This window comes from Odontomachus brunneus, unplaced genomic scaffold (genome assembly GCF_010583005.1).
Source record: "Odontomachus brunneus isolate Ranch 3 - 2012 unplaced genomic scaffold, Obru_v1 Obru_scaffold_007, whole genome shotgun sequence".
Classification (NCBI taxonomy): Eukaryota; Metazoa; Arthropoda; class Insecta; order Hymenoptera; family Formicidae; genus Odontomachus; species Odontomachus brunneus.
Genome location: NW_022639457.1, coordinates 1,592,854 through 1,605,870, shown reverse-complemented (window position 1 = coordinate 1,605,870; position 13,017 = coordinate 1,592,854).

Genomic DNA, 13,017 nt, shown 5'->3' with positions numbered 1-13,017 from the left:
TGCACGGTGGCCAGCTCGCCTCGTCGTGAAATCTCCGGGTGCAATTTGGCCGCGCCCCGCACCCTTTGATCGAGAACGCGGCGAGACGTGTCCGAGGGATCCGACGTAGAAGGACGAGTCTCGCGTGCGATTAGCGTCGGAAATGACAAGCAGTCACCGGCACGTCGGTGATACCTACTCGTCGAAATATAGGTCTAAAGCTTAACGAAGTATCAACAGCGGAGCACTCTGCGTAAGCCCGGGATATGCGCGATGGCGCATACAGATGCGATGCAAATTAGCGTTTAGTGTAAGCCGCGCGCTAACTTCGCGAGCGACGCGGCACACGCTCTCTTTCTCCCAGCTACCTTTGACCGTATCTCCGATAATGCCCGTTAACATTAAACGGCTTTTCGGATTTGTTAAATTCGTTAACGGGATACACGCTGCTGCCTCGTACGCGCCAGCGTTTACGGGAATAAGCGATCCGGGCTGCAAACTCGTGATCGTCAATCTTCGATGCATACCTACGCTTTATTTTATCCGCGTAATCGTCTCGTGTGTAATGCATCTTCTTTCCCTTCTTTTTTTAAGTAATAACTCAAGAGTACCAATGCCCCGCACACGTATCTTTTCTGTTCTTGAACATTCTTATTTGGATCTTTAAACGCTAATATGTAACTTTTAACATAGAATACATGTATTCTATACACGTATTCAACATATGCATATATACTTTGACTCGTATTCTGAGTTCTCTTTTAACGATAAATAGTGACTTATAAGCTTTCTGATTGGCTATATGTCACTTTTAGAGGCTTATTTATCGTTAAAAGAGAACTCAAAATACGGTCTTTATGTTGAAAGTTTGAAATACTTGCATTTAGAGACCAAAAGGATAAGAATGGTCAGAGTTAGGTGAAGTGGATTATAGAAAAGAGCTCACACACACACGCGCGCGCACACGCACGCACAAACCAAACTGTCAAAATGAGCAAATGTGCAAATGAGCATGTCATTATTGATAAATTTACGCAATAACAATGAATAATTTAAATAAATAATATAAATGAGAACAGTGGATGATAATAAATAATATAAATAATAATTAATGATAATAGTAATTAATAATATAATTACTGGCCAAGCCTCCCACATACACAGTAACGACTCTCAATTTTGATAGTGCAGTAATTGTCCTCGGGACAATAACCTTCAAATCCAACATTTAAAACGTCAAACATCACTGGCTTTATAATATAGTGGTAACTAAAGAATTTTAATCAGCTAATCCTGCTAAGAGATCAGTGAATCTCCCTTATTCTCGCCATAACTAATTAAAATACAATATTTGATAGGCAAATTCCGAATGAAATTGGAGAGAAAAAGAAAAGAAAATTTTGATAATTCGATCAACTCATTGTACCTAAATCATTTTGCAACCCACTGTATACGTGTCTGGGCATTAGCACTTCTACCCTATCCGGAGGAGTTCGCGAAAATTTTGCAACCGAGATTTCCCTAGTCATGATTTTAATGGCTATACTAATAATAGTAGTAGTATGTATATGTAATAATACTATGTACACATTGCGCGAAAACGTTTATAACGTATCGAATATTGCGATTTAATGCTATAATAATTAAGTGCCGATCCGCGCTACGTAATGCACTTTATTTAATTACACACTGGCCGAGAGAGAATTATATTGTAGATTCGGTGCCGTAACTGTATTACGATTCATTACGTGTGCATTTGTCATCTCTGCTTTACAATGGGAAATCCTGAAGTTTACGTGCGACGTTCGACAAGTTTCCGCGAGATATTCAAATGACGGCGAGCCATTAGCGTAGTTTCGCTAATGACATAGTTATCATATGAATACGCGTCATGGAGACTGGGTCAGTCGTGATTTCGGATGTATGTCACATTATACACAGCGCCGTGTACACATATACACACACGTAGCAACGTTTACTGCAATAGTATTACATTTGCGTAACGCAGGCATGTCTCCCCGAGAGCGTCTGACATGTCGTTCCTCGGAGAACAGCGGGCGAAAAGATTATGTAATGCATTAATTTCTGTGAAGGCAGTGAGGTATTGTAACCAACGCCAGTACAACGAATATACAAAATTTACAATCAAATTATTCTGTTTTTACCGTAGTAGCTGTTTTTACAGTTACCGTACGCACGATGTAATTTATTTTAGAATTGTATGACTAATATTCCACGAACAACAGCGAAAGAAGTGGCGTGTTTATAAATTCGTTCATATTTGCAACAGAGCGCGTGATGTTGCATCTTCTATTTTGTGTAGGAATTACTGACGTATGAAGCGATGTTTTATTTCACTTATGCGTCATCACGTACGACAAAATAACCGCGTTATTTTTTTTTTATAAAATAATTTCCATCCATGTTCTCGATTCACTTGATATTCCTCAGAAAATGAAAAACTCGAAAAACGTCCATAACGTAGAGACGACCGTCACTGATCATCCTATCCTTTTCGTATTTCTTGTGCATATAGATCTTATGCAATCGTATACTGTTTTGTTTTAGCAGTAAACATAACTACGCGCACATATACATGTACAGAAATCTTTCTGCAAACTTTTCGTACACTTTTGAGTTTCCACATTCAGTTATAAGGATGCAGAAATGTTCTTTAAAAATTTTCGTTAGCGGAGCAAACACACTTGAAGGACGTACGAGCTACAGAACTTTAGTATCAAGTAAACATTTACGTCAACTGACATCTCGAAGCGCTAATTTAAGAATTTTTTAACGTTTCACATATTGAGCAATGCTTTAATTCATTATCGCGCGCAGTTTGTAAAGACGTTTGCAATTCTGCGCAACCAATAAACTTTGCAGAAAAAAGACAGTATTTTGTCAATAAAGTTTTCCGATGTGGCATTCCACCTTAATAGTGGCATAAAAACGAGATTCGCACGAAAATTGCGCTTTGGTGCAAAATTGAATTTCATGGACAAAGAGACGGAAAATGAGAGAGGGAGAGAGAGAGAGAGAGAGAGAGAGAGAGAGAGAGGGAGAGAGAGAGAGGGAGAGAAAGAGAGAGGGAAACAGAAAGGGAGAGAGGAAGAGGGAACTCGCGTCTGCATTCGAAAAATTGCGCGACACAGGAGCGAACGCGTAACGCGTGGCTACGCTTCGGCTGTACGCGAACTGTCGAAATACGTCAACGACTTTGATGTCGACCGCCTTTGATTTATTTTCGCGTGTCGAATCGATGGCAATGAACTTACGGAGGGGGAAACGCTGAAAACCCGGGCAGGAAATCAGACGGCTGATTGTGCAAGGGGATATTCGGCAGAACGGGAATACCGGCGGTGGTATCGCGGCGGAAGGACGGCTCCGCAGGCGACCAGCACCGCCGTAGACAATGGAGCTCGTCGAATGCGAGATTGCCGAGTTTGCAGGTAGTACTTCGAGATTGGCTGCTTAAGAGACAGCGCCAGGAGGTACTTATCGCGGCACCAACACAAAGAAATCCGAGTCGATGTGAGCCACGGACTGTCGCGTTGGCTCGATATATCGTCGCGCGCGCACGATACCGTATTTCATGACTACACGCCGCAATTTCCCATTAGAATATGCATAAATTTCGCGATCTCGTATTTCGCACTGAAAAATAAACCAAGAGCTTTCTGCAAACTTTTCGTACACTTTTGAGTTTCCACATTCAGTTATAAGGATGCAGAAGTGTTCTTTGAAAATTTTCGTTAGCGAAGCCAACACACATGCAGGACGTACGAGTTACAGAGCTTTAGTATCAAGTAAACATTTACTTGATCAACTCTCTGTCTACACATCGCGCAATAGAGTCCTTTCAATTAATTAACTATGGTTTATTAGATACGTTTAGTATGTGTATACGTTAACAAAGATAGAATTTATGCGCGTTCATGTCGTCGTTCATTCCAGATGTCTTTTCCCCGCGACGTTATACACAGATGTCGAGAGAATCACTCATGGGGCTCTATTCGTTATCGCCCCGACAATGTCGTGAATTTTCGTCAAATGGAACACGTACATTGACGTGAGCAACCAATTTCGGGTTCAATACGGTTTTTATTATCTATATACGCGCATAACTTATCGCCTATCGAACGAACAATGCGAGCGGTATAAACGGTTCAGCAGCTGGCGCGCATATGCGCGAGCATTTTCAATTTCCCGATTGAAAAATAGGACTTGAAAATTTGCCCGACGGACGACATTGCTGAATTAGCCGCGTCTGCGTGTGCCCGGAATAATGGCGTTCGATTTTGCAAACGAGCGCGGGAAAGCCCGGACTAAAGTGATTACGGACGGCGCAAGTGCGCGCGCCGTGTGACTTTGCATTCTTGCGTCCGCTAAATTTCCAAAGCGCCGCTGCAACAAAGAACGGCCGAGAAGCGCTTTAGATAACATCCATCCCGAAATTACTATGCCAATGTAATGGGGGAATTCTACGTGCGATTCCGCAGCGAGCACGAATTTTACTATCGCTCGATTAATCTAAGTCACGTTGTCAAACAAGTATCCCATTCGCCCGGTTTCACTGGAACTTTAAAATGACACGGACGGGGGCAAACATTTTCGTAGAGCAATTACGAGGAGTTTCTAGGACATAGATAACCCGACCGTGTCGCCCCGTAGTCGCAAAGACCTTTCTGAACGCTGAACTTGGAAAAATGCGCTCGCAATTAAGGAAATTGAGAGAAAAAAAGGAAAGTGAAATCCACGCCTAACGTCGATGAGCATTTGTTGTTTTTGATCGTTGTTGATCGATGCACCGAATGCAATTAACTTGACAAACTAACCCTGCTACGTTCTCCTCATGATTTGATTACTCAGTCAATTATTAGTTGGATGTACTTTCCAATAAAGTGAAATCAACCATCTGTATATGTAAGATAAAACGTCTATCTATATATTTCCTGTCAACTCCCAAACCTTTTGACCAATCAGGACGAAATTTTGCATAGTTGCTCTCTAAAAGTCCGCGAAAAATATAGGTTACATGAAACCTAGACACCCCTCCCTCCGCTTGACACTGTGATAATTTGAGTTTAGATTTTTTAGATATAAGAAGCCCGAGCAACGTCGGGTAGTTCGAACTAGTCTTCAATAAAACAACATAAAACAAAATTCACTGAGGATTTCCTGTTTCATTTTTAACAACCGAACTTTCTACCATTTGAAATATGATAAAAACACGACGAATTTTTTTGCATCGAACCAATATACAAAAAAATTTTACACAGGTTATTGTTAACTCTTCAAAGCAAACTGCATTTGCTGACAAATCGTATGATTCATTCTTCAAAGCACCGAGAACGTCACGAGATGAGACTCTTCATGTTATTGCGCGCGGACTTAAAATAATGGCTACACTAATGCGTGTGTTTGCATCCTCAATTTTATTTATAACACATCCACACGGCACAGTCTGTTGAAAAGATGGCGCATTGACGCGAACAATCGGCCGGTGGCGGCAATAGATCTCCATTCAAACGTTTAACTTCAAATATTTGCGGCCCAGCCTTTATTTAACTTACACACGTGCAATACGAATGAACTTGGAGCGAATCGTAGCGGACGCGGCCTCGCGATTGCTCGCTTACGCATTTGACTCTCATAAGCCGTCCACTTTTTCAATTTGGTCTTCGTCGCCGCCGGCGCTCGCCGTTTCATCCGGCGGACGTGGGCGACCCCAAAAAACGGACGGCGGAAACGCCCAATCGGAAGGAAAGAAGTTCCCCGGGTATTTTTCAGACGCGCGGGCGGGCGCGAAAAAGTTTCGCCCGGCAAAGTGTGACGGGCGCAACGTTAACTCATTCCCCATGTATATATCTATATGGTGCGCGTGTAACGGAAGTGACAGCGGTCAGCGGCAGGACGGGGAGGAGTAGGATGAGGTGGAGCGGGGTGGAGACGGGCGGAGGGGAAGAGGGAGTCGAGTCGGGGCCGCGCGCATTCTCCCGCGACATGGCCGCTTGTTTCTGACACTATCCACTGGACAAGGGAGTCGTCGCAGAACGGAAGGACCGACGCTTTGACACCGCCCGGGGGTAACTCGGTAAACAGCGTACGCGGGACTTTCGCGGTGGTGCACTTAGAAGCTGCGCGCAGAGTTATGCCGACCGCCGCGGGGAAGACGGACGGACGCGCGAGAGTACGGGCCAAGCGCAGAGGAAGGAGGAAGAGAGGATCGCCGCGGTGGAGTTGAGCAAGGTAATGGATGGCTCATAACCGAGTTACTTACGTATCACGAGCTCTACATCTTACACCGCCACCGCCACTGACACTACCACCACCGCCATCTTTGCAGCCCCCGCCGCCGCCGATGCCATTGCCAGGATCGTCACGGGAAGCCCGCGCCGGTATCCAGTGGCGTCGTCGGGGAGAGGCAGCAAAAATTCATATTAAAGTTTGCCCTTGCGAGATAATGCGAGTGTTTCATCTTCGTTTCGCGTTGCGATATTCGAGGGTGGGAAGCGGGGGGCGGGGGGAATGTACGACGGTACGAGGGCGCGCTTTATTCCGCGTCGGCTGCGCGCACTCGACGCGGCATCGCGTCGGGACGAACGACTCCAGCATTCCGCCGCGCGATTTGATGGAGGACTTCGCGTTTGTCTGTTCTCGAGACCACTTCGCGGTTATCCCGCGGATAGCCGGGACATTGTTACTTTGCGACGATATTGCATAGCAAAAACACGACTTATGAAATGTACTTATTACTTTCATAGGTCTCAAGACGGGAGAAACCGCCAACTTTCCCGGATCGATGGCCGCTCGCGATACGTACGCTTGAATCCGTCTGACTTTTGCGCGAATACATTAATTTCTCTCTCCCCGCGGCCAACTGGTCGCAAACGGATACTTATGGGAGAACGCTCGCGACGAGATCCATAACGATTTTACATTTCCCGAAATACCGTCTGCTTATGGAAACTTATACAGCGTACCATGTGTCTGGTCGTCCATCATCCAGTCATTTATCATTGACCCACGTTGCGTGGAACTTATCCCCGGCTTTTCTCTTTCTTCTTTCTATAAAGTAATATTATTTGCGAGACACGGGATAACCGCGCGCGTGCGGTTGCAATCGGAACTCGAGACGAAATTTTAGTCTTATTTCCTGAACTCTCTAACATATGTATATTCTGAAGGATCAGCGTATGTTTAACATATATAGAAGGATCAGCGTATGTTTAACATACATAGAAATTGAAATTCTATTAAATTGGCCCTCTAAGGACCAATTTTTCCAACTTCTTGGTAAACTAACAATTAAATCATACGTCTGTCTTTGTTTTTCCGTCAAATTAGACAAAGATAGACGCAATTTAACTGTTAGTTAGCTTACCAAGAAGTTAGAGGATGGCAGAAAACGTACAAAATGCCACTTCTAGGTTCTAAAGAGGATCTAACCTAGATTCTAAAGAGAACCTCCTGGCAAAGTTAGCAGGCTAAATGGAATCAAAAGAGGTTGATGTAAGCTTCGGAGTATCAAAGTAGGCGTTAAATAGAATATTGGGATCAAAATTTTGACTTGTAGAAAAGAAATGAGTGAGCCATCAACGACCGCAGCGAGCGGACGGGCGTTTCTAATTACGCCGAGACAATTCTATCGGTGTCGTCGTTCGCTCCACGGATTTCCAGGTTTCTTTCGAAGAGGTCGGTACATTAAAAGATTGCCGTTTAATTTGCACGGCTGTGAACAAAGTTGCTTCATTAAATGAAGAGGCTCTCCGCTCTACACCATTACCGACGCGACTTCCGAGCACATGCACACTAAGTGCCCTGTCTCTATGTAACGCGTTCCCTTCTCTCTCCCTTAATCTTTCCCCCTTCTACCCTCGGTCTTCCTAGGGTCGTCTTCACGGTCGCTACCTCACTTTGCCTTCGCAAGCCGAAACTTTATCTTCCTGTTCAACATTTTTTAGCGACGTCGTGTCAAGTGCACGGCGGCGTCGCAGTTTATACGCCATCCCCTTCCGCCCACCCTCCCTCCCTTCCACCCCGGGGACACGTGATCACTCCCTCGAGAATAACCGAGTTCCTCTCCATCTGTTGCAACGGGCGATCCCAAGTCTCCACGAGACTGCGCTGCTGCTGCACACACGCAATAACGCTACTTCCTCGTGACATGTTAAAGGTGCACAGCGGTGGCGGGTACGAGGGCGGGAAACCGCGGAAACACGAGAGATGGTTTGTGCGAATTCCGGGTTTCTTGTCCGGCCGCCTTCCACGTATTAGGCCTCGCGTTCGTGATCTGATTAACACCACGAATAAAATTTAACGCGATATATGGAACGCACATCCGCGGGAATATTTGCTTTTTGCGCGCGAAACGCCGCCGAATCGCCCAGTCGCTCTTGTGATCCATGTTTAACGAATTTTTTATTATATATATATATATATATATATATATATATATATATATATGTGTGTGTGTGTGTGTGTGTGTGTTCCGATGACGTTCGCGGCACAAAGTATCGAGCTTCATTTTTTTATATAAATTGCCGTTATCGCTATACGCCTTTCAATATATATGGTAATGTTGAATAAGCGCTCCACAAAATTTTCATATTTTTACTTCGTATTACGGCGTATGCAATTTACTTTGGTATAATGAACGCCAAACAGTTTTTGTAGAACTGATCTGCACTGAGGATAAATGTCATCAATGAATCATGGATTTTTCAAAAAACGACGCTTCATTTCGAACACTGATACGACATTTACGTTGGCTCCTACGAATATCACGTGACAATTGCAGGTATGCAACAAATACGCACGCAATTTATACACGCAATAAATGACAACTTGAATATTATAGAATTCTGTAGCTACAATCATGTTTCGTGAATTATATTATCATTATTATTGTATTGTTGCACTGAGAGAAAAAATATCTAAGAAATAAAGAATATTTATTCGATGAGTATTAATAATTTGCTTATATCAATATAAAAGGTTTTCCAAATATGTATTTTACTAAGACGTTAGCTCTTCGTAAGTTGTTTATTTTATTTAAATAAAAGAATTCAGATTTAAGAGTAAATATATTATGAGTACTAAATATTTTCCAAATATTTCTTCTCTCGATATGTACCGTTACTATATTTAGTTTTTTATTATTATTTTATATTTCGGAGAGAGGCTTTTATATTATTAACTTTATACGCGTAATAAATGATCCGTTAGCTGAATCTAAATTTGCCTATCTTTTATTGTGTCATATATTTTTTTTGTAATACAAAAATACGCGCTATTCCATTTTTCTCCAGGGAGAAATATTTCAGAAATTTTCAATTTGGACTTTCCCCCGAGATGTAAAAGTCAAGTTAAGATAAAATAATGAATGAAGAAAGAAATAAACGTTTGAGTACCGCGGCAATACCGTGTATACGCTTTTCTCATCAGCCTCGACGTCAGCACAGTTGCCGATGAAGTCATAAAGTATACATAAGTCTCATACAGCAAGACTGTTGCTTAGATATTCAGTACGATGCCAGGAGAATTGAACGAACGATCTCTCGTATGGAGTAAACTCGCGGCGAACGTAGGTGGTCGAAGTATCACGCTAGGAGGAAAGAAATCGAATCATAAATCAATATAACAAATTGGTTGATATGAGAAAATATAACGTTCCGCTGGGAAAGAAAAGGGGGATTATCTCGATAGCGGTTGACTTTATGCTTCGATCCGGCATGCAAATGCAACGCTGTTACAATCGCAACAGCAATAACGTATCGTAAGCGTATCACGTTGCAACGACAGCGCTATAACGTAACGAAATAACGACGATAACGAAAAGATATTTGTTACCGCTTCAACTTCAGGCAAAAGTAATCACTCATATTAGATTTGGTTTCCGGATTTGAGCCGCATGGATTTTTCTTTGTTTGATTCCGACGTTTCGCGAACATTTCAGTCCGCTTCATCAGAAAGGAACGACCCGATGCCGAGTTGCTCCTGAGAGGTCTTCTTTTATATAGTAGTTGGTATAGGGGGAGAGGAGGGAAGGAGACAGGAAGGTGGGAGGGGGAGATTGGCAGGGAGAGGGATGGTGGTGGAAAATTTGTCTGTCATGTTTTGGCATCGGGTCGTTCCTCGCTGATGAAGCGGACTGAAATGTTCGCAAAACGTCGGAATCAAACAAAGAAAAATCCACGCGGCTCAAACCCGGAAACCAAATTTAATGTGCATGGACACCGTGAAAGCCTAAAATATCAAAAGTAATCACTCGTTTCCTTGTGAGAAAATCGTCGAGAAACTTTCTCCCCCCCCCTCTCCCCGCGTTACGAAATTTTGACAATTACGAAATAATAAAATCGAATGTGCCAATTGCAAGAGAAATTTCAACAGACGCGTGTTAAGTAGAGGAAAAATATGTTTGAAAATGCATCAAAGGAAAAGTTTCAAGATGCGACCTTACGGTCGAAAGAATAGATAGCGGGACGCGGTCGAAACTCGATTTCTTAGCAAACCCACTTTGTCTCGAGCTGGAAAAACTATTAACTGGTTGTTAAAGAGACCTCGGCGTACGCACCGACGGCGCAATATAATTTATCGTCTACTATCCGAGAGCTACTTTTTCCACCGCAGTCACCGCTACTACTACCGTTCGCCAAGTTTTTTTTTTCTCCAGCGGCGCAGGTATGGAATATTAAATCCCCAATATTTCTTCATAACGCAGCGGTACTCCGATCGTAAGTTTCACCCTTTCCCTTGCCGGCACATGCAATTTGTTGAAGTTACCGTAGCATTTCTCGATGGAGGACTCGCGCGCGGCTACGTACGTTACCAAGTTTCGCTTAGTGCTATAATTAATCCTGCGAGGCGGACAATTAAGAAAATTATCTTCAATTCGAACGGTAATTGTGCGCGAAAGATGTATAAATGTCCTATTGGATGAATAACATATAACTGAAGCGTTATACAGAGTGTTCCGAACACTCTCTCCTCCATAATTTTTGTTGAAACATAGGGCGGATTTAAGTAAATATAAAAGTGCTATACTGTTTTGCAATATTCGCAATAATAGTCTCTCTCGAGATATTACTTAAAGAAGATTGAATAATCACGTGTGATATGGTAAATGAGTTCTAGTGGCGATGTGTGCTGTTGTGTGCTTATATATTAGGTTCAAACAAAAAAGTCCTTTATCGTTTTGCAAATAACCACATGGATTTTTAGTTATTAATGAAAGAAAATTGTTACATGATTATACGTGATAATGCACAAATCTTGTTTAATTAATACCTAAAAATCAATGTAGTCATTCGCAAAATGGAAGACTTTTTTGTTCAATTTAACCTAATATATAAGTATACATGACGGCAGACGGCGCCGGATTTTTATGTTCATCTCAATCTGTTCTACGTTCCTACAAAAATTGCGGATGGGAGTCTGGAACACCCTGTATATATATGCTTTATGCAATGAATACTTTTAGAATTCTCCACTCGAAAGATATCCTCCGTTTATTATTACTCAAATATGAAAAGAATTTCCGAGGAAAAAATGAGATCTTTTCGTCGATTTTTTTAGCTGAGCACGAAGCAAGAAAGAAGTGAGCATTATATATAATACCATACAACAACACACGGAGGAAATATCATAATTTTTTTTTTCACATTAATTCTTCTCAATTTTACTACGTATTTTTGCAGGAATAGACTGTTAGTAGGGTCAATCTTGCTAAGGAACATGCTAAATTTCGCTGAAAATGTAACAAATTTTTTGATAGCACATTTCAATTCCTAAATATAAAATAAAGAAATAGCTACTTGCAGAATGTTGATCTCAGTTAGAAAATGCTATAGTAATTTTTACTAATTAATTTTTTTAATTTCCTCCGTGTATATATTATATTTTGATCATTATTATTATTATTATATTAAAATATATACTATAATATACCAAGATTTAATATATATATATATATATATATATATATATATATATATATATAGTACAATACAATAAAATATAATAAGAGGTTACTGCCAACTATAACGTTAAATACAGTCGTAGATTACAACTGCTACAACCGTTCGTTACACTGCCACCCCCACAAATAATATTTTAGTTGTGACAAATGCCTATTGACCTTAATGCCGCACCCTCGTCTCGTACCTTCTGCCCCGCTCGTTCGTCACGGGGAAAAGAGGAAAAACGAGTTTAGCGAGTGTTACCCCCTAGTCGCTACGAGCGACGAGGCAGATTCAACATTATGGGGGCTCCGACTCCCATTTTCATACATCAACGGAGACGCTAGCCAAGCGTCGGAGTAGTTCCTAATGGAATTAATTTATGCGTCAATAGCGTTAATTACGGGCCGCGCCGGGGTAATTATCGATTATTTAATCACTCGATCTTCGCCGAGGGTGGCCGATGGCAACCGATAGACGCGCGACATTCCCGCTACGAAGATGAGCGATCGCGGCGAAGAGATCAACGGGACAGAACGTCACTTCGCGTCCGCGGTTTTCGCGATTCCGGCCTGCTCAATATCGCGCACGAGTGTTATAACGAGAAAGCGCAGGGTATTTACGATAGCGATATCGTCGTATCTCTCGCGAGTAAGTAAGAGAGCGCAGCCAATTCACCGTGAAAAATGCCTCGCGCGCAGAATGCAATTAGCGAGCTTTAACTTTAAAGGAGAACGAGGGCCACTAAGACGATCGTTCCGCGTATGTAGACGCCCGCGAATTCACCCAGCTGGCACGCAGCTAGACACATTGCCGCAGCAGCGAGTTGGCACACGCCGGGTATTTACTTGAAATAAATGCTGATGGTGTACCGCGGACGTCTCCTTCTATTCTCTCGCCTTTAGCCCCTTCCTTTCTCCGCCGAGGGAGTGTAACCTGCGAGGCAACCCGGGCGTAGAAACGAGATGTAGCGGTAAATCTTTGCAATCTTGGCCGGATCTTAATAAGACAACCCTTCGGCCAGTGTTGACGACTACACACGTGCACGGGAAAACGCTCGAATAGGAGCCGTGGGGGC